The 21,999-nt window shown below is 43.3% G+C and overlaps 1 long non-coding RNA gene across 1 annotated transcript in view; it reads right to left on the reverse strand.

Moving 5' to 3' along the window:
• Positions 1-21,999, reverse strand: part of LOC116570036 — a 54,539-nt gene that overhangs the window by 17,354 nt on the left and 15,186 nt on the right. Inside the window, exon 2 of the long non-coding RNA XR_004277261.1 lies at positions 2,812-2,950. This is a non-coding gene — a long non-coding RNA (uncharacterized LOC116570036). The remainder of the gene's footprint in view (positions 1-2,811; positions 2,951-21,999) is intronic.

Consider the following 21,999-nt stretch of genomic DNA (forward strand, 5'->3'; position numbering starts at 1 on the left):
CACTCAGCAGCCAGTGCTCAATGAAATCAGTGGGAGAAAGCATCTGGTTTGTTTTTGTACCATTTCTCACAAAACTTGCAGCAGTCTGGCTGTCTGAAGCTACGAAGTCAGCTGGCAATCACTGCTACACAAGAAGTGAAAGCGGTGTCAGGGGTACAATGCGTGATGGGGTTGGCCAGAACTGTTCCCATAAAATAGTGAGGGAAGGTCTTTCTGATCTGGTGGCACCTGAGCAGACGTCTGGAGGAAGTAAGGAAGCAAGTCTTCTGGATCCCTGAAAAAAGCATTGCACACACAGAGAGAGCAACAAGTGCAAAGGCCCTGAGGTAGAGCACACTTGGTGTGTTGAAGGAAAAGGCAGGAGGGCAATGTGACTGGAGTCATGTAAGTGCTAGGGCCAGTGACCGGGAGCTGGGATCAGAGAGAAATCATGTCAGGGACAGCATGGAGAGCAGACTGTGTGGGGCCACCAAGAGCTTTGGCTTTCACTGTAGATGAAATGGGAAGACACTGGAGGCTTTCAAGCACAGTGGGACTGATGTATGTAGCCGGAAATAAGTGTTGCAGCTTCTTCCTCCTTCTGAAACACCCAGAAGCCACAAATAGAGAGATCTGGGACCTCCTCCTCTGTCATTGATGGGGTCTTCTCCACTCAACCTGAAGATTCAAGGTATGCATAACCCCGAGAGTGAGCATCTCCTTAATTCTGCCTTACCTTAGTTCGGAACTTGGCCCCTTACAGCCAGTGGTTTCCAAATGACCTTTGCTCCTTGTGTCCTGAACATTCTTCAGACAGATCCTCAGAGAAGTGATCAGTGGGCTCTAAGCACCCACCCCTGCCTGCTTCAGAAAGTGTATTCTGTTTCTTTTCTTTCTTTCTTTTTAAGATTTTATTTTTAAGTCATCTCCACACCCAACATGGGGCTCAAACTCCCAACCCCAAGACCAAGGGTCGCACATTCTACCAACTGAGCCAGCCTGGCATCCCCAGAGCTTCTGTTTCCTGTCAGTCAGTTACCGCTTGCAGAATATCTGCCTGGGAAAAAGGGCTAGAGGATCATCGCTGTACTGCCCTTGATTATTCGTGGCCACCGTAGGTGGGTGTGGGAAGATGGGTGGAGGAAACCAGCAGGAGAAGGCAAAACTATACTCCGAAACTGTTGCAACTGTGTGCAACAACCAGGCATAAATTCTGTTTGTTTTAAAGGAATCATGATATGGAACAATTAAAACCTGTGAAATGATTGGAAGATGCCAGGATGTGGCCACTCTGAGGTGGTCCTTGGTGGGTGCTGTTCAGTCTGGATAGAGAGAAGGCTGGAAGGGAGAGAAGAAAAGAGGTGCTTTGTCTTGTGGACACCCCAAAGCTTTCTGGACTTAATAATAATAAAAAGCAAAATTTGGTGAGTCCAAAGGAAGCGTGTTGAATTGGATGGTTGTCTCTCACAGACACAGTCTCACACACACAAACAGGGTATGGAGACAGCATCTCTGGGAGTGTCTTCAGGCTACCGTAACCGATACCACAAACCAAGTGGGTTGAAATGAGCAAGATGTGTTCTCCCCTCTTCGGGAAGCCAGAGGTCTGAAATCAAGGTATCAGTAGGGCAATGCTCCCCCTCAAAGACTCATGGGGAGAATCCTTCCTTGCCTCTTCCAGCTTCCAGTAGATCTGGACATTCCTCACTCTGTGGTCCCATTTTTGGCCTCTGGCTTCACAGCGCCTCCTCCTTCTCCCTAGATGTCTCTTATTAGGATCACTTGTTGGACGTGAGGCCCACCCAGGGACTTGAGACTTATTGGACTTGAGACACCCAGGATGATTGCCTCTGGAGAACCTTCACTTAATTGTATCTACAAAGACTCTTTACAAACAAGGTCACATTCCCGAATATGACAGATCTTTTTGGGAGCCACAGTTGAACTCCCGGAATGGTCACTTCTAGAGCCAGCTGGAACCCACAATCAGTGGTGGATGTTATGGCCTCCACCACCAGGGAGAAGCAGGGATGCAGCCAGAGGGGACTGCCAAGACAAAGTGAAATGTCCAGTACAGAGTAATTGCACACAGTAAGAATTCAACTCCACGCATGTAGGAAGCAGGGGAGAACAGGGTTGCAGCCATTCAGAAACAGCAAGGAGCCAGGAGCTGGAAAGCAATGAGTTAGGTGAAGGCTCATGAAGTCATGGGAGACAGTTAAGGAGGAAGCTGGCAGTGGCGACACGGTGGCTGGGTGTGGCACAGCAGTCTGGGACCCTGGCTGCACTTTAGAATCACCTGGGAACTTCTGTTTTGGGGGTTTTTTCTTTTTAATGATTTTATTTATTTATTTGAGAGAAAGAGAGACAGCATGGAGGTGGGGGTAGGAGGGGTAGAGGTGGGTGGAGAAACAGACTCCCCACTGAGCAGGGAGACCCATGCGGGCTTCCATGTGGGGCTCCACCCCAGGACCCTGGGATCATGGCCTGAGCCAAAGGCTGATGCTTAACTGACTGAGCCGCCCAGGCGCTCCACCTGGGAACTTCTTTAAAAAATATTAAAAGCCAGGCCCCTCCCTCAGAGGTTCTGATTTAATGGGGTTGGATTGGTGCCAAGGCATTGGGTTTTTTGTTTTTTTTTTAAAAAATAGGTCCCCGGGGGATCCTGGTGTGCAGCTCAGATGAAGGAATACGAGTAGCCAAAAGAGCAGTGGGGGAAGCGGCCCAAGACCCAGGTTCTCCTCCAGGGTCTGAGACTCTCATGGGACAAGCAAATCCACCTCTCCCTGGGGATGGGCCATGGCTCAGAGATAATACTGAGGTTCTTCTTACTGTTTTTCAAGCACTCCCTTCACACGATCATCTGAGCCTGGCTCCTGCCGCCAGGCTAGCTTCAAGACCCGCTTGTGAAGACACACTGCTCCGATTTTGTTTTACATCTCCTTCAGCACAAATGCAGTGGTTGTGTTTCCTTTAAAAAAAAAAAAAAGCATAGTCACCCTTTGTCACCAAACAACACCACTACAGTCTTAGTGACTGTATTCTCTATGCTGTACTATTCATCTCCATGACTTATTTATCTTGTAAATAAAGTAAGTTTGTGCCTCTTAATGCAGAAAGCCATTTCAATAACTCATAATTTAACTTCCTCATTTATAGGTGAGAAAATCTGTGTCCTGGAAATGTCCCAAATTGCACCCAAAGTCGCAGAAGAAGTTAACGGGGTCAGCACCGAGTGACAGCCCGCTCTCAGCTTCTGGTTCAGCATTCTTCTGACACAGCACAGTAACTTACGAGCTTTGTTTGTTTTCTGTCTCTGTTATACTTGCATTCTTAGGAGGGCTTAGCATGATCTTTAAACCTGGGTATTTCACTGTGGAATCTCAGAACATTTAAAACTCATGACCCTGAGATCAAGACCTGAGCTGAGATCAAGAGTCAGAGTCGGACACTGACCCAACGGGGCCCCAACGTCCCAGAGGATGAACACTGAGCCATGTATGGAATTGTTGAATCGTTGTGTTGTATACCTGAAACTAATATAACACTGTATGTTAATTATACTTCAATAAAAATAAGTAAAAGAATTGTGTTAGACCCTTAAAATAATAGATAGGTTGGTTGGTAATTAGATAGGTAGTAGATAGATAAAATGGCTTTCTACTTATACCATAATCCAAATCCATGGTAGTGAGCTAAAAATCAGAAACTATCATTCGTTCTTAGTGAGGACCAGCATTGAGCTGGGTGTTTAATGAAATGTGTTTTCTGAATAAAATTTTACGAGATATGAGACAGGTGATTCCTCCCCTCTCTCTGTCCCTTCTACAGCTCAGAACACTGAGGTTTCTTGGCTTACATGATTTTCCCCATAGTCACACAACTTGAAAGAGGTGGAAGCTGGGATTGCCTACCTGGATTTATTTGACTCCACGATTCATTAAAACATGATTTTCTATACTTGCAATTTTGTTCTTGAGTTTTCATCACTAGTTGGAGCCTAGCACCATCCACGAAAAACAGTGGGTGCTCAGTACATGGTTTTAGGGTAAGCAAATGTTGACTATAATTCATTGTCAAATTTGTTCACCACAAATCCACAGCACCAGAACAGTACCTAGCACACAATAGGTGCTCAATAAATATTTGTTATTGTATATTACTCCCTGAACACAGTGGTCCAAAACACTGTTATAGCTAAGAGGACCAACAATGGCTCAAATGTTTGGCCTAAAAGGATACTGAGAAATGGAATAAAGCAAAAGCAGCATATTCCTAACCTAGAACAAGCTGTGTGTTATTCACCATGCTATGTGGTTGTCCCACCAAGACTTCTTCTACCTCCACCCTATGTACCTACAAAGAGAAGTGAAGGAGCTGGAGAAAATTCAGAGTTAGAAGTGCCTTTGTAGGAGTGCCTGGGTGGCCTAAGGTCATGATCAGTGTCCTGGGATGGAACCCCTCTTTGGGCTCCCTGCTCAGTGGGGAGTCTACTTCTCTCCCTTCCCCCAGCTTGGGCTCTCTCTCACTATCTCTGTCTCTGTCTCTCTCTCTCAAATAAATAAAAATTTTTAAAAAATACTGAAGAAGAAGTAGTCCTTTTGTGAATGGACAATCTTAAAACTATGGACTCTTCAGTCTCCAGTGCTCTCTTCTCAGCCAATCAACAGAGTTGCTGCTTTCTCAATCAGTGGTCTGTCTCCAGTCCGAAAGCTACAGATCATCTCCAAGGCCATGCTTGTATCCAAACATTCCAAAAATCTAAGCTGAAAAAGGCACTTGTGTTTGACACGACACTTAAACTGATTCAAAGATACGCTGAATTAGATCACCACAATCTAATTTTAGGACATGTCAAATGCCCTTCAAAGAAATCCTGTACACACTAGCAGTCTTCCTGGTCCCCACTGAGCCATCCTCTACTCCAGGCAAGGAATTTATATAGATGATAAATAGCTAACAAGCTCGATAGAGATTGATTTATTTTATTTATGTATGTAATACATTACATGCATATTTTCTTATGTATACATTACATGTATATACACAATTGACCTTGAACAACAGGTGGTTAGGGTTACTCACTGCCTGCTCAGTCAAAAAACTGTGTATAACTTTTGACTCCCTCAAAACTTAACTGTTGATAGCCTGCTGACCAAAAACCTTACTGACAACATAAACAGTTGATTAACACATATTTTACATATTATATGTAATATATAGCATATTCTTACAATAAAGTAAGCTAGAGAAAAGAAAATATTATTAGGAAAATCAGAAGGAAGAGAAAATACAATACTGTATTTATCAGGACTGTATTTTTTTTTAAAAATCCACATATTAGGGGACCTGCCCAGTTCAAGCCCGTGTTCTTCAAATGTCAACTGTATGTTCTCCAGAGAACAAAACCAATAGGAGATATATAAGAACAAACACTATTCACATATGTAAGGATATATATGGTATTTTTAAGGATATATATCAAATATATTGGGATACTTATCTCATGATCTGTATATTAGGATATATATGTATTTCTCCCATTGATAATATTTCTCTGAAGACTCTGGCTAATACAGCAGTCTTTTCCCTGAGCTGCTTCGTTGTTGAATTCCTATGTCTTGGGTTGGATTTCCTGGGGAAGATTTCGGGGACTCTGCTGTATGTGGGGCAGGCCAGGAAGCTTGCTCAGGCAGTCTTCTTAGGCTGACGTCAACTCCCAAAGGGGGACTTGACTATGAGCTGTTATCAGCCACTGTTCCTGGCAGCTTGGAGAGTGAGTGCTCTGTCTTAAAGTCGGAATCTGGGCCACACACTACAGCATCCACTACACCTTGAATGTTTCCATTTTCACCAAATGAATGTGCAATTTGGGGATTTTTTTTTTTTTTTACTAAATCAATTAAGAGATGAAAAATCATCCTTTGTACTGTGGTGAGGTCTTCTTTAGCTGTTTAAGAGCTTTAGCAAGCAAAGCTGAGTAAGAAACAAAGAAACTTTACCCTCGTTACATGACGAAAAAATTCTATAGCAGTTGGCAAGAACAGGAGAAGCTCGTGTTTAGATATTAAAAGAAAACCTCGAAGGTACTTACACAGAACACCAGCAGTCAAAATGGAGAGTCTCACACACAAAGACAGGCAGGCTGACAGACTGACAGAAAGACCAATAGTTCTCAAGGCAAACATCTTAAGTTACAGCAGCTCTTGGCTTATTTATTTTCCCCATTAGGTAGTACATTCAAAGGACCTTCATGTGGTACGCTGAAGATCAAAGTACATTTTTTCAGAGGAGAAAAAAAAAAAAAGAAAGGACCAACTATTCCAAATATACATATGTTCTGAGTTGTGAATATTTTCCATCCTTTGTTGTAGGAAAATAAGTTGAAGACAGGAAAGAACTAGGTGATAGAATCAATTGTGTACATATCTTTGTCAAGAGAGGACGCCAAATTCAACACAGCGTTAGCCTGTCTGTAAGCCGAAGCTTCCAGAATGTAAAATAATCAGTGACTCCCTTGCTCCATATATCTTTTGCTGTTATTACATTTGAGACATTTGTAAAAGTCAATTTTCTTTTAAAGAAAAACAACAGCATATTGAGACTTCTAGGTACCACAGCATTTTCATGGTCTCGCCCTTTTTTTTTCTTTTTTAGCCGCAGACAAGAGCTTTCTCCTGTGGAGAGTCCTATTTCCCCATCTCTTTCAAGAATAGTTTAGATTAAAGGGCTCCTTCTATGTTATCCTAGTACTTCCATGAAAAGAAAAACCACACGTCATGTTCTGGAAATTTCCCCAGTAGAAAAGACTTCTAACACACACACATTCAGCAACAAGTCCAACACATTGATTGTTGGCCCTCTGTGGGCCAGATACTCTGCCAGGCGCTGAGGCTACACTCATTGCCTAAGACATAGTTCTTACTTTCAAAGTACGAGGAAACAGGCAACCCCAATGCAAGGCAGGAAATTTCAAGACAGCACGTAAAGGAGCGCTGGCATGATGCCTTGGAGACCGTCTGCCTGGTCCTAGGGAGGGAGTTAGAGGGCGAGATAAGCAATCATGGAAGAAATAGCACGTGAGCCTAGTCTTAGAGGATGAGCAGCAGGAGATGCATGAAGAATCCAGGGAACGACCATCCGGGTTTGGGCAATGGTGACCACAGGCCCCTCCTTGTTGTATTTGAAAGAAAGGACAGGGCCAGAGGAGGTGAACTGGAGAGGTGGGCAGAAGACAAGGGCTTTGAATGGCACCTTAAGGAGCTTAGAGTCATTAAAGAGGATCACAGCCAGATCTGCTCTTAGACCAGTCATTCTGGCAGCTGCATGGAGAAGGAATTTAAAGGACACAATACAGAATCAGAGAGACCAGCAAGGTGGTTCTTAGAGTCCAGGCAAGAGGTGGTAAGTGCCAACTTCATTAGGCAGGGGCACCTGGGGGCCACATGAGGGGACAAATGTGAGAACTATTGTAGAAGCAATAGGGGGACTAGATTACTGATAGGATTTAAGAGTGAGGGACAGGGAGAAATTAAGGAATTAAGGATGGCTCCCAGGTCAATGGATTGGGCAACGAGTTGAGGGCAGAGGGGAAGGAAGGATGCACACGTTTTTGGACCAATAGAAAATTCAAGAGAGCTGATACAGAACAAAAAAGATAAGGAGTTTGATTTTCATCAGGTATCTTAAATTTAAAGGTTCCTGGCAATTGTTGTGTGTAGATGTATCTAAATCTCTGAAGAGAAGTCAGAGCTGAACTTGACTTGGGAGTTATTTCCATATTCGAGCATTATAAACTTGTGGATTTTGTTTGTTTTTATGTGTTTTATTCACTGCTGTACATCCTGCCACTGGACCAGGGTACACTGTAAGTAACTATTAGGTGAAGAGCAGGAAGTTCATGGGAGTGAGAGAATTGTCCAGGTAGAGACATAGAATAAGAAGTGGTCAGAGGGGCATATGGAAACAGATCATCGGTGGGCATTTCCACTACTTTCACTGCCAACACCAACACCAACTCTCTGTATTTCAAGTTCAGTAGAAATTACAAAAGAGTTGTCAGTTAAAATTACACATCACAATTCCAGGACTTACCTTCATGTAATTATCTCCAGAGTAAGAAAACATAAGAAGAAAGTTTTTTTTTAATCTTATATGGTGGGGAGAAAACTTCATTCTGTGTACTTTCAACTGATTTTTGTGAGTTAAAGTGGATAATATAAATGGATGGGAAACACATATGCCCTTGCAAACACAAACTTGGCATATTTTATTTAATTTTTTAAACTTGGAAAGAATGAATTACGTAATAATAAAAATGAACAGTTTGGTCTCCAGATCTATATACTACTGCAACTTAACAACTCTGTTTAGTGGGCCCAAAGCACTTCAAAATTTTTATGTTGAACAGTGAATTTATGATCTTCCCCCAAATCCTAGTGAATGGCACCACCCTCCATACAGAAATACAAGTCAGAAAACTAGGCGCCATCTCTGACACCTCCCTCTCTCTTGCTTTTCACAGCTACGCTATTCCCAGTGAGGTTGAAGTGCTATCAACCTCACATTCTACCTACCGGTGGATCCTAGTCACTTTCTCTCCCCATCACACTACCCTCCTCCAAGGAACTGACATGTCTCCCCCTGGAATTCCACTGTAGCCAACTAAGTACCCATCCCTCCCATTATCCTCTCTGACCTTCCCTCACTCCCACCTTAGTATATTTGTTGGCAATCTGAGTATCTTTGTTTTCTCAAAAGACAAGCCTGTCACATTTCTCTCTTATTTGTAGCCCTTCATTGACTTCCCAAGGCTCACAGGATAAGGATAGACCTCCTTAAATGACCTAGAGAATCTTCAGAACATGGCCTCAGCCTCTCTCTCTAGTTTCATCTGACCCACTGTCCATTGTCTGCTCTGGCTCAGACTAGCCTTCAGATCCAAATTATGCCGAATCCCTCCTATCTCAGGATCTTTGCGCTCGCTACTCCCTCTATCTGGAACATTCTTAGCCCCCACTCTGTTACCTAACCCATGTGACCTTGCTAAGCCCACTCATCCTTCACATCTCAGCACAATATTTCTTCCTCACCTTTGGTCAGATCCCACTATTAGGTGATTTCATGGAACTATATAGCTATTCCTCAGAACACATTTCACTTTATAACTATACTTCTTCACTATATAATTATACACTCATTTGTTTCATTAAGTGATATCTGTTTCTTGGACCCTGAGTTTCATATCTGTTTTTTTTTTATTTTTTTTTAATTTTTTAAAAGATTTTTATTTGTTTATTTGACAGACAGAGATCACAAGTAGGCAGAGAGGCAGGCAGAGAGAGAGGAGGAAGCAGGCTCCCTGCCGAGCAGAGAGCCGGATGCGGGACTCGATCCCAGGACCCTGAGATCATGACCCGAGCCGAAGGCAGCGGCTTTAACCCACTGAGCCACCCAGGCGCCCGTCATATCTGGTTTTGGATCGACATTATACCCCCAGCTCTTAGACCTGTGCTCTGTACATAGTAGGTATTCAGAAAATACCTGCTGAAGTAATAAATGCATGTACAAGCAGGTGTACGCATTTTTCTCTAAAAATATCTATTTTGGATATTTGGAAGGGTTAAGAATTATTAGCCAAAAATATTTCCCAAAACATAAGTTCCACAGGCTCTTTCTACTACCTCAGTCATTATTATACAAGCTATGTTCACATATAACCTTTGACAGAATATTTCTTTATTGCTGATTCATCTGATATAACTTTTCAAGATGAAATGAAAAACTAGTACAACACTCATGTAAGAATATCAGAGTCCCTCTCCCTAAACACTTTTTTTTTTTTTGAGAGAGAGAAAGAGAGCACGCATGTGGGGGCGGACAGAGGACAGAGAGTGGAGCGGCAGAGGGCAAAGGAGAGAGAATCCAAAGCAGACTCCCCGCTGAGCACAGAGCCCTAAATGGACTCAGTTTCTCAACTCTGAGATCATGACCTGAGCTGAAATCAAGAGTTGGACACTAAACCAACTGAGCCACCCAGGCACCCCTTCTAAACAGAAGGAATCAACTAGAAATGGCGAATCAAAAGCCATTTCATCCCATCCTTCATGTAACATATAACGTGGACACTTTTTAAAATAAAAATAAGGGGCACCTGGGTGGCTCAGTTGGTTAGCTGTCTGATTCTTGATCTCAGCTCAGGTCATCATGTCAGGGTGGTGAGATCAGCCCCAAGTCAGCCTCTGCACTCAGTGTGGGGTCCGCTTGAGATTCTCTCTCCCTCCCCGATGCCCCTCCCACTCCTCTCTCTCTAAAATAGAGAAAAATCTTCAAAATAAATAAATAATGAAATAAAAATAAAACAAAAATAGTTTTTAAAGGTCACTTTGAACAACCCATGTAATTTTATGGAAAGTTAATCAGGATATTGCTGATTAAATATTACAGAATTTCAAAAGTGTTAGGCAAGCTTTGTAAAAATAGTTTAAAGAACTCAGACCTGTGTTTTCAGTCAGTGTTTCACAGGGTCGTTTCCTCAACTGTGATGGGAGCAGGACTCCCTGATCTTTTTATGACCAGGGCTTGGGCCTCCGTGCTCACCACCCACTAGCCATAAATGGTTCTGGAATAAATAACAGCCAGCTTCAAAACTTTCATTAAGTGTTTCCTCCTTTTGCAAAAATATCTAGGAAGCATTCAGTTCAAAACAGCATCCAGAGGTGGAATCACTAACGTGTAGAGGTATTATTGTTCTTATCTGCCTCAAAAAAAGGATGCCCCATGTAATCAAAGAGAGAGCTGTGATGTTTTTGTGTCACCTTCTGGGATTGAATCTGCGTGACAACAGACACCTCTGTTGAAAGGCAGAATGAATGGCTACTCCAGCAACAGGAATTACTGCGGAGGAAGAAGCAAATCCCAGAGAGACGGTTAGTCTTTTCACTGCAGCGACTCCTGGAGAGCTGCCCTTTAGATCAATTGTACTGATTAAGAAAAAAACCAGTTATGACTCAGTTGGTTAAAAGGCCTCAAATCCTGCCAGCAAAAAAGATTCCTTGTAGGAATTTCGGGACCTGGACCCATATAAACAGGCATGACTGAGTCCAACATTAACAATGAAAATTCTTTCCTCGTGTTCAAAGGGAATGTCTTAATGTATGTTGCCCCAGAAGCGACTCTGAGGAAGGATCTGGGTGCAAGGAGCTTGTTCGGGACTGAAAAGTGGGGGAATGCAGTAGGGAGAAGGGTGGGGAAGACAACCAACAAAAGGTTCATCCTCACAAAAGCCATCCCCCGGGGGTTACTGAGATCAGCCCCACCGGGAGTTCCAGAGCCGGTGGAAGGTTCTGGATTCCGATTTCTTTCAGTCACAGGCGGGAGATCTGGGGTATGTATATGCCAGTCAAACCTTACCTGAAGGCTCCTTCCAGAGTTTACTCCTCAGCTCCTCCAGCCTGGGCCACAGAGCGGGTTTGGCCACTGGAGAAAAGCCCTGGGGCACAGAAATGCTTCTACTCACAGCTGGAAGTTGGGCCAGCAGGGGCTGCAGTGGTGGGGACGGGGGTATGGCCAGCGCCCCAGGAGTATCTGTCGTGCTAATGGACTGCACAGAAATAATTCCCATCGCCTGAGTGCTTGCTCTGGGCAGAGCCCTTTACATTTATGATTTCACTTCCCAACTCATCACAGCCCTGGGAGGTAGATATTATTAGGATGATTTTACAGCTAAAGAGAGAGGGTAGTTAATGGCCCCAAGGCCATGCACTAATGCACAGCTCCAGAGTCTAAGTTCTGAAGCACCACCCTATACTGGAGGGACTATGCCTGCGCTCAATAAATATCTACATACCGCCCATTCCACACACAGTGGAATTCACGCAAGACCAGCGTGGCCTTCCCAACTCCCGGGCCCTTGCACTCTCTGCCTTTCCTGGTTCTTTCACATTGGCATCGAGAGCTGTGCCAATTATTCAACAGTCAGTTGACCAAATACAGGACAACTTTGTGCAGGAGAGCGGAGCTCTATGGGCCTTTCACTGAAACTTCCAAATGAACATTCCGTGTGGCCAAGTGCTTGGTGAGAAAGAAGGTCTAATGAATCTCCGTGGTGTGTGACTAAAGGCAGTGCCTGAACCAGCCGAGCTTGAACACAATTATAAGGGGCTCTTCCCAGTGCTCCGGGCACAAAGTAACTGTTATCTAAAGTCGGGAAGGAATTTCCTGAAATAGCTGGTAATTGTACAATGAATCACATCATAAAAGCTTGCTATCCCTCAGTCTCTGATCACGACACAAAATTGGACCCGTTAGGGCATTGATCTAGACCATGAAATTGTTTTCAGAGTTTTTCCCCTCAACAGAGAAAAACCCACCTACCTAAAATAACTTCCCTTGAATAGACTGTTAGAGTAATAAAGGGGTTTATTTGATGGAACTTGCTGTGTATACTCCAAGTGAGTTAGAACCAACCAAATTCCCATCCTTCTGAGAACGGATGGTAATAACTTCCTATACATTTATACATTAAAGTGATAGCATTTTTATTTTGTTTTGGAAAAAACCTGAATTATTTAAAAGTTCTAACTTCTCAGAATCCTCACTTTTTCTTTTATTATAGTTCAAAGAATCTCCCTAACTCTATGGAAAGCCCACTACTAAGAAAAAAAATAATCATTGACCCCATAATCCTTTTTAAAACTACAAAACTATTAAAAGACAACTAAAGAGATCACTGTAGCTAATGTTAAGATCAAATGTTCAGGAGATTGAGGAGCTAGTAGCTCAATTGACACACAAATCTTCGAGGTTCTGCCCCATACTGTTAACTTTCTCTATCATGCAAAGTTTCTACCAGGGTTTGCATTCTCCAGAGACAAAAAAAAAAGTGTGAGCTGACTCCACTGTCTACAACAATTAATTACAAGGAGTGTTGCCGCAGAAAGGCTTTGGAACAACTTGAAAATCAAATTAGATCATGAAATATGAGGGTCTTCCATATTCCAGCTGATAAGGAGTCCCCTGAGATCACCTCTTCTAGAGGGAATTTGGTTTCTTGTTCCTTTTCTTTTCTTTCTTCTTTTTTTTTAAATGAGAGATTGAGAGAGAAAGAACAGGGGGAGGAGCAGAGGGAGAGGAACACGCAGACTCTGTGCTAAGTGCAGAGCCCGTGAGGGCTTGATTCCAGGACCCCAAGATCATGACCTGAGCAGAAACAAGAGTCAGACACTTAACCCACTGAGCCACCGGGGTGATCCAGTTTCTTGTTCTTTTAACATAGACGTTGTAAAAAGGCCAGTTTATAATACCATGAAAGAACAAGCTACCCCTGGGAGGAAACCACCAAAACGTGGCCTCAGGAATGGTTGTTTTGTAAACACAGTGATGGGGGTGTTGAGGTTCCTGTATTGTCCCCTCCCATTTCAACAACCACTATCTCCTTTTCCCTCAGTCACAGTGGGCTTCCTTTAGAGACATAATCCTCTGAAGACCTGCTCAAAGGCACTGTGGTCCATGCCCTTTGTCTACTAAAATGTTCTCCTTAAAGCAATGGAACAGCTGAGATAAACGAAATAGGTTTCACATGTAATAATAACTCCTGACTCATAAAAACTCGATCGGAAAAAGCAAATGGGCGTGAAGAGTTGGCGCTGAGAGGAAAATGGCAAGGAATTAGCATTGTCATTGTCAATGTTGACATCTTGATCATGACTCCTGTTGGGCAAACTGTATTGCCTGCTCATGTTAGCACAGATGTGGTAATGAAAGCACTAGGTTGTGCTAAAAAGACCCTAGAAATAAGAGACTCGCTGTTTTTTAAAAGGGGTGAGGGTAAAATTGCAGCTTATCTCAGACCTAGAGACACAGGAATTCCCTATCTTCAAGCCTGGCAGATACAGGATAATGCAAAAAATTTTAAAAACCATGTATATTGATATGGAAAGGAATATTTTAAAAATTTTGGAAGTAGAAAATATAGTGGTGGTTTGATATGTATACAGGCTTAATTATATTTAAGAAAATCTTAAGAGAGAAACAAAAGTCCTAAAATGACATCTGCCTCTGGAGAGGATCTGGAGGATTGGAGGTCAAGAGTAGAACAAGGACACTTACTCTCCATTCTGTATATATACCCGTCCGCCTGCTTGGCTTTTTATCGTGAGCATGTATTTCTTCGTTTTAAGTACTGATATTTGGAAATGCATAGCGGGTTGAGAAAGCAGGAACAGAGAAACAGAAGATCCAGCTTCATGAATGTAAGAGAGGTACACGGATTAGAAAGTATAAGTAGTGTGGAAGTGAGATTCCATTTAGGAAATTTAAAACACTGATAAAACTCTATTGAGGGGGGTAGGCTGTGGGAGGCAAAATACTAGTCCCCCCAAAGTCATCCACATCCTAATTCTGTGAATTTGCAAATATGTTCCATTACCTGGAAAAAAAGAGATTTTGGCCATGTAATTAAGTTAAGGCTTTGAGATGGGGAGTTTATTTCTTGGGTGGGTGGGTGGGTGATGGGAGAATGAGGCTTAACGTTTCAGGGAAACTGGGCACAAAACACAAGCCTCTGAATTATCCAACCCAAGCCGAGGGAGTCAGGTATCATAGTGCTAACCTCCGGGAGTCCATCTACAACCGTTAGACTTGGCTTTGACCTGCTGCAGGAGTGGAGGTGAGGGTAGGGTTAATTCCTGGGTACTGTGAGGTACTGTATGGATTTGGCTTTCGGGAGGGAGAAGAATCTTCAGGCACAGTACTAGAATCTGCTTCTACTCGCAACACTTCTGACACCAAGCAGTTCTCTGATTTTCTGTGGACACCAACTGGGTGTCCTACAAGTTAATTCAATCTTGACACTAATTACCCAGAATTAGCATAGACCCTCACTCCCATAAGACTGTGTATAAACACACCCCTGTATGGGGTTCCTATAGCCCTATCCTCAGGTGTGACAATTTGTTACAATGGCTCTTGAAACTCAGAAAGCTGCTTTCCTTACTATTTCTAGCATATTACAAAGGATGCAAATGAACAGCCAGGTGAAGAGGTACATAGGGAAAGGTCCAGAAGAGTCTCAAGTGCAGGAGTTTGTATTCCCATGGAATTGGCACATGGATATAGTCACCAACCCAGAAGCTCCCCGAACCCAAGTTCCTAGGGGCTTCATGGAAGACGAGATGGATTAAATCACTGGCCGTTGGTGACTGAACACAATCCCCAGCTCCTCTCCGCTCCCAAACACTACTGATACAAGTAAAGATGGTAGAGTGGGGTGGTCTGAAACTTCCACCCCTCTGATCACATGGTTGGTTCCTCTGACAACCAGCCCCCATCCTAAAGCTCTCTGGAGACCCACGGAGAGTCACCTCATTGGCATAAACTCAGGTGTAGTTGAGAAGGGCTTATTATAAACATTCTTCTCACCACTATCACTCAGGAAATTCCAAGCGTTCTAGAAGCTCTTGGGCAAGGAACTGGGGGCAAAGCCCAAATGTGCCCCAGTGCAGTATCACACACAGAGATGTGGATTCTAGCAGATGGAAACCAGAAGAGAGCACATGAACCCTGCTGGCACCCACTCTCGGGATCATTAGAGCGACCCACCACCAACCATCATGGAGTGTCTTTGGCAGCTGCCTTTGAAATGGTTCCTAACATTCCTGGAGCTTGCATCTGACCAGAGAGAGCTTTGCTTCCACTTTTGTTACAGGGTGCTCTGTGGAAAGCAACGAAGGAAGTGAAAGGATTGAAAGAGATGGTGAATGGTGAGGCCGGAAAGCAGTGGCAAACATGAGGTCAACGTGCTGTCACCCCACCATAACAGACACTTCTGCTCCACCATGCCACTTTCCTGTTTGACCTGAACTGACTCAGAATCCTCCACTCTCAGGCTATCAAAACTGGCTCTGAAATTTTCAACTACAAATACCGTGGCTTAAAGCCACACACGTATTATCTTATTGTTCAGTAGATTAGAAGTCTAACGGCGGGTCTCACTGGGCAAACATCAAGGAGTCACCGGGTTTGTGTTTCTTTCTGTGAACTCAGGAAAATCTGCTTACTTGCCTTTTCCAGCTCCTAGAGGCTGCCTGTGATTCTTGACTTATGGTCCCTTTTTCTGTCAAAGCCAGCGAGGGCTGCCGTTGTTCCTCTCAGATGAGGAGAGGATGCCATCTGAGAGGGCAGTTCCTCTCAGATGGCATTCGACCTCTTCTCCTGTCCCCCTCTTCTACTTTAAAGGCTCTACGTTGGACCCACTTACTCAAAAAATCCAGGATAAAATCCCCATTTCAAGACCTTAATTATATCAGCAAAGTCTCTTGGGGAACCAGTACTTTGCCTCCCACAACCTTATTGTGTCTTGTCAGTGTCTTAATTTTTCCTCAAGTGAATCTTGATTCCATGCCATCTCACTTATTCTTTTGAACCTGTGTAATTTTTGGAAACCTAATATTCACAAAGTGGCATAAACTTTTTACCAAAGTTGTTTCTGGGTAAGTAGGCAAAATAAAGATTTGACTAGTTAGACGTTGTGTAGGCTCTCTAATCGTAAAGTCATCCAAGCGTGTGAAGTAGACAGAGCTCCTTCCAATATGGAGACTGAATCTATCTTCTAAATTTATCTTCTAAAGTTAGCTTTATTATGGAGGAGTTGTCACCAGCAAACACTGGCCTGACCCAAACTAACATGGGTGAACATGTAAAACATTTGAGCCTACAAAGAGATATTTGCACACCTACGCTCATAGAAGTGTGATTAGCAATAGCCAAAATGTAGAAGCACCCCAAGTATCCATCGATGGATGCATGGATCCACAAAATGTGGCAAATCCATATAATGGAATACCATTCAGCCTTGAAAAGGAATGAAATTATCACAGGCTACCCCATGGATGAACCTTGAGGATATTATATTAATATTATTACGTTAAATAGGCCAGTCATAAAAGAACGTATGCTGTATGACTGCTTCTAGATGAGATACATAGAGTAGCCAGATTTGTAGAGCCAAGCAGTAGAATGGTGGTTACTGGGAACTTGGAGGAAAGGGGAATGGGGAGTTAGTGTTTCATGGGCACAGAGTTTCTGTCTCATAAGAGAAATAGAGCTCTGGGGATGGATGGTGTGTGTGAATGTACTTCATGTCTATCAGTGTGAATGTGCTTTATGTCACTGAACCAAATATTTAAAAATGGCTAAAATGGTGAATTTTATTTAATGTATATTTTACCACAATTCTAAAAAGGAAGATTTTCAAAAACTGTTTAAATATCTTTGAGCCTAATTGTTTTTAAAATTGTCTGCAAAGCCGTTGCAAGGTTTTACATGCTAATATGGGAAACTTCTTTCCTATGAGGAGACATTTTGCAGGAAAGCACAAACCAGAAAGTGAAATTTGCACACACTTCCAATGCTTAACAATCTGGGGAGAAGCTACCATTGCATGACCTATTCCAGCTCCTTTGTCCTTTACACTGAGAAAGCCCCAGGAAGTCCTAGAGTTCTGTTTTAACTTACAGGCTGTGGCATGACACCCAGGCAGTGATTACTGATTTCTGGGCATGAGCACAGGTGAAAAAGCAGGACGTTGATGGGAAGGTGCTGGCAGCCAGGCTACGTACTCACCCTTTATTTGGTAAGTGCTGGGGACCTACTGAAGGTTCCTGGCCTAGGGCTTGGTGGAAAGGAACTGAGCCTTAGGGACGGGACTTTGTTCTCCTGCACAGGAGCCAGGGTGAAGACTATTATAATAGTCCCTGAGAGCCTGGGGCCAAAGGTTCCTGCAAGGGGAAGACAGTTAGAAGGCAGACACTTAACTGACTGAGCCACCCAGGCACCCCTTAGTTTGTTGTATTTTTTACCATTCAAAAATGTTTAGGGGTGCCTGGGTGACTCAGTAGGTGAAGCACCTGCCTTCTGCTGGGGAAGTAATCTCGAGGTCCCGGGATCCCACTCCCTGCTGAGCAGGTAGCCTGCTTCTCCCTCTCCCTCTGACTGCCGCTCCCCCTGCTAGTACTGTCCCCTTATCAAACAAATAAATAAAATCTTAAAAAAAAAAAAAAAAAAGATCAGGGCTCCTTGCCCTTTAAAAAAAAGATTTATGTTTTTGGGTTAAAGTATGTTTTTCTTTTCTCTTACAGACTGAATTTCCTACTTCTGTTAAAAGGCTTTCTTAAGTCCTTAGGTCGTGTTTTATGTCCCCTAAATTATATTATTTTTATTGTTTTCCTTTTTACATATAAATGCTCTGTCTAGAATTCATTTTTGCAAATGCTTGAGATAGGGACCCAACTATATTTTCTTCTAGGAGATAGCCACTTGAGTCAGCACCATCACATTAAGTCTTTCCCACCAAAGTCAGTTATCACCTTTGCCAGAAATTAAACTTTCATATTTTCAAGAATTTGTTCTGTGTTCCTTTTTTTTAGGATTTTATTTATTTGGGGCGCCTGGGTGGCTCAGTGGGTTAAGCCTCTACCTTCCGCTCAGGTCATGCATGGTTTCTGTGTCAAATAAATAAATAAAATCTTAAAAAAAAAAAAATTTTATTTATTTGACAGAGACACGGCAAGAGAGGGTACACAAGTGGGGGGTGGGGGTGGGAGAGGGAGAAGCAGCCTTCCCACTGAGGTGGGAGCCTGAAGGGGGGCTTGATCCCAGGACTCTGGGATCATGACCTGAGCTGAAGGCAGACACTTAACAGTCCAAGCCACCCAAGTGCCCCTATTTCTGTGTTCTTGATTCCTTTTTTGGGAAATTATCTGACTTACCTTATGATTAGGAGAAGCAAGCTTGAAAAGCAAGTTAGAACATAAGCATGAACCCAGGCTCTGTCTCAAGAATCTGTCTCTCAGTCCTTTATGGGAAGAGAAGGAGGATGACGGAGGATCAGACACCTGTGACTAGTCTGGAGGTGGGAAAACGGGGCGGTTGGGTGATGTGGTGTTTCATATTCTTGGGAAGCAGCCATATGGTACCAGCCAGTTTGATGAGAAGTCAGGAAAACAACTGATCCAACAGGAGGCCAATAACTCAAAACCAGGAGAGCCTGAGCTGTGAGATGAAGAAGAAGAGGAGATGAAGAGTCTGGGCCATAAACACCCACTCTCTGATACTGAGATGATTTCTGTCCCATTTGGGGAGCATTTTATAGTCTTCTTTGCTAGGTAAGCAACCAATCTTGGAATATTGGGATGAGTCAGTAAGATGAGCGGCTGAACCGGGGAAGGAGACAGGAGAGGTGCAGATCACGGCCAAGGACAGCCCTATGTAGCTACCTACAAAGACCAAGCTCCCCATGCCTCTTCCCTTTCCCTTTAGGCCACGTCTAGATATTGGCCCTCAAGTCTTAGCAGGCATCAGCATCATTTGGAGGACTTGTTAAAAACACAGACTGCTGGGCCCCAGCCCCAGGGTTTCTGATTTGGCGGGTCCGAGGTGGAGCCTGAGAATGTGCATTTCTAACAAATGTCCAGGGGATGTCAATGCTGCTGATCCAGACACTCTACTCTGAGGACCACTTCTCTAGATTTTAATACCAAAATTATTTGGTAATTATACTAATGGCTAATCCTTTAACTGCAAAATGACCAATAATGCCAGAGACATTTAAAACATTAAATTATTAAAACATTAAAAACTTACTTGTAAATTAGTTTCTGACCCCTTATGCAGAGTTGATGTCATCCCTGTGCACGCGGCAGAAGGGACATTTGAGTTGCGCCTTCAAGGATGTGTGTATAGGTAGAAGGTATAGGAAGGAGAGAAAGGGAAGGGCAGAAGCAGAGGAAAGTGAAAAAAATCAGAAAACCACACATAATTCTGTTTGGCTCAGAAAGAGCAGCAGGGTGTGGAGATACAGCTGGAGAGGAAGGCAACTGACTGATTCACCAGGGATCTTATAAACCACACCAAGGAATGTGGACATGGTGTTGGTAAACTTCTTTGGATAATGGAAAGGGAATCATCAAAGGTAATTTCTGGCTGGACCACTTGTTAATGGAAGAGCCATTAAATAAGTCAGAAGAGCAGGTTTGGAGACAAAGAATTCAACTGGAGGAGGTAGGCAGAACATGTTCAGTTCTAGGCACCTGGGAAGCACCCACGTCCAGGAGGCAGCCGGATGTAGAGTCTGACGTTCAGGGTAAATGGCTGAGAGGGCGATTAGGGTGCCAGTGGGCTCCCTGTCCCACCTACAGGAGTAAAAGAAGAAGCTGCAAAAGGAACTAAGGCCAGCCACGGGCCCTGGGAACTTTAACCTTTTGGGAGTGGACGGAAGAACAGGAACCAGCAAAGGAAGCTGGGGAGGAACAGTCAGAGAAGTAGAAACAGAACAGAGGCCAAGGCAGGAGAGGAAAACTTTTCCACGACATGCTGTTGTTGCATGCATGAGCAGGTCACCAACACTGTCAGAAATGCTTCAAGGTAACAACCTGTCAGTCCTACTCAGCACAGCCCTGCTGGCCAAGGAGGCTGAAGCCCAGAACATTGTCTCCAGCCACAAAGCTGCCTGAGCTGGAACTCCTGGAGTGGAGTGAAATGGGATTAGACCACTGGGGTCCCCATTGGCCTCCAGCACTTGCTGCTCCATCATGATAGTGTAGCGAAGCCTTGGCGGTGCCCGATGTCAGGGGCCAGCTGCAGTGGCATACCTTGAAGAAGGTTCCCTGAGTTGCCCAGGGCAGGGTCATGTTTCACTTGTAGCTCATTGGTGTTGAGGGTATAAGACAGAAAACAGACTCCAGGAATCCTAACTCTCTGTCTTTGTGATATTGAATGCGTCTCTCCTTTTTGCAGCTGGTGCGCTATTTTAATGGTGTTTGAGTTGACTTGGGGGGCATATTCTGCAAATTAGAGCTTCAAAAGTTCCATGATGTTATGGGTTGAATGGTGTCCCTCAAGAAAGAGATGTTGAAGTCCTAATCCCCAGTACCTCAGAATGTGACCTTATTTGGAAATAGGGTCATTGCAGATGTAATTAGTTCAGATGAGGTCATACTGGAACAGAGTGGGCCCCTAGTCTAAGGACTGGTATCCTTATGCGAAGACAACAGACCCAGGGACAGACACACAGGGAGAATGTCATGTGAAGATGATGGCAGACACTGGAGGGCACATCTACAAGCCAAGGAATGCCACAGATTGCTGGCCGTCAGTAGAAGCTGGGAGAGGGGCCTGGCACAGATTCTCCTTCAGAGCTTGTGAAAGGAAACAACCCTGCCAAGATCTTAATTTCAGATTTCTAGTCTCCAGAATTGTGAGAGAATAAATTTCTGTTTTTTTTAAGCCATCTTCTATGTGATATTTTGTTATGACAGCCCTAGGGAAAAAAAACACCCATAGGAAATTAGAAATCCACTTACATTATCATATGACATTTCAGTATGATATTCATCAAAGCAAAAAAAAAAAAAAGGAAATCTGTCCAAGGAATTTGTTAGATTCTTTGAGTATAATTTCAACAAATGTAAATTTTGTCTTTCTTTCAACTTTATTGACAAATAAAAGGGCAACATATTTAAGGTATGTAATGTGATGATTTGATATAGGAATATATTGTGAAGATAATCCCCATCAAGCTAATTAACATCCACCACCTCACATATTTACCTTCTCTGTGTGTGAGAGAACACGTAAATTCTACTCTCTCAGCAAATTTCACTTACACAATCCAGTGTTCTCCACTGTAGTCACTATGTTATACATTAGATCCTCAGACCTAATTCACCTTTTAACTTGTCCTTTTAGCAACCTCTCCCTATTATTCCCACCCACCAGCCCCTGGTAACCACCTCCTCTGTTTCTGGGAGTCCCACTTTCTTATATTTATTTATTTATTTATTTAAGTTTCCACAGATAAGGGCTACTATGCAATTTTTGTCTTTCTTTTCTGTCTGGCTATTTTATTTAGCATAATGCCCTCGAGATCCATCCATGTTGTCCCAAATGGCAAGATTTCCTTCTTTTTAAAAGCTGAATAATACTCCATTGTTTATGTGTGTATATGTATAGATACACACACAC

The sequence above is a fragment of the Mustela erminea genome, chromosome 12, assembly GCF_009829155.1.
Source record: "Mustela erminea isolate mMusErm1 chromosome 12, mMusErm1.Pri, whole genome shotgun sequence".
Classification (NCBI taxonomy): domain Eukaryota; kingdom Metazoa; phylum Chordata; class Mammalia; order Carnivora; family Mustelidae; genus Mustela; species Mustela erminea.